Raw genomic sequence first — 1,116 nt, 5'->3', positions numbered from 1 at the left:
TATATTATCTATTGTAAAAATAAACTTTTTCGGCTTATTTTTAAAAGTGAGAAAGTTCAAAACCAGAATTTTTTAAACTATTTGATTTTAAAGGAAAGCTCCGTGATATGATATATGAGATCTTCCTAAAATTGTATGCGAGTAATATTGATGAGTAAGATTGTCAGTTCTTATTTCTTGTTTTTAGGTTTTTTTGTATATAAATTTTGAAAAGATATAGAGGTTAATCATACATTTGAAGCGAAAAATATAAAATATACAAAGTCAATACATATTAGGAATATTTGTTTTTGAATAAAAGAGGTTTGTCATGAAAACTTTAGGTTCTTTTATTTAAGTAAAAAACAACATTTTACAAGTACATCGGCGATTTATTGATAAAGGAAAGTGTACGATAAGTATGAAGGAGCCAACACATGACATAGTTATATCAAAGGTTTGAACTTTTTTAATCTTTATAAAAAAAGTTGATTAGAATTAATGTTTATAAGGAAAAAAAAGTTATCAAACTTTAAATTAGAATTTAAATTGTTTTTCTTAATGGTTTTATTTTATAATTAATTATAGTTTTTTTTTTTTTTAGTATTGTAAACTGTTATCAATAAAAATAAAATAGTTTTATGGTATTATGTTATTATAATAAAATTTTTTAGGGTGCAGCTGTTGATCTCAAAAAGTTTTTGTTAGTCTTGCATCTTGCTTTACATGACAAAGATGTATCTTCTCAAGTTGATTTAGATAATGTGTTGCTACCAAAACACTGTGATCTTGAAAAGCCAAAGACGTCTTTATCAATTCATGAGAAGTCATCTTATCCAATAAAAACTTCATTTCCTATTCTGTTAGAAAAGTTAGAAGTTACCAATTACTTTTTAAAGAAATTTGACATTAGTAAATTTAAAAAGACTAGACCTCAGTTCTAACTGTTTGAATAGTCTACCTGTGTCAATGGATATGTTAACAAGTTTAAATTGTATATGTTTGTCTAACAATCTTTTTACAGAATTTCCAATGAGTTTGCTTGCTGTCAGTTTTACGAAAAGTCTAAGGTTTCTTGATATTTCTAGCAATAAGATAAAGTATTTAGCAAGTAGAATTTCTGTTTTAAATGAGCTT

General features: G+C 24.9%; 1 long non-coding RNA gene across 1 annotated transcript; it reads left to right on the top strand.

Moving 5' to 3' along the window:
• The first annotated feature begins 348 nt into the window (after positions 1–348).
• LOC136087824 (uncharacterized) lies at positions 349–850 on the top strand. The gene is made up of 2 exons (XR_010642111.1): positions 349–436; positions 654–850. It is a non-coding gene; the product is annotated as an uncharacterized LOC136087824 (long non-coding RNA).
• The last annotated feature ends 266 nt before the right edge of the window (positions 851–1,116 follow it).

The sequence above is a fragment of the Hydra vulgaris genome, chromosome 12, assembly GCF_038396675.1.
Source record: "Hydra vulgaris chromosome 12, alternate assembly HydraT2T_AEP".
In the NCBI taxonomy this organism is placed as follows: domain Eukaryota; kingdom Metazoa; phylum Cnidaria; class Hydrozoa; order Anthoathecata; family Hydridae; genus Hydra; species Hydra vulgaris.
This window is presented reverse-complemented; position numbering and strand designations above follow the sequence as displayed.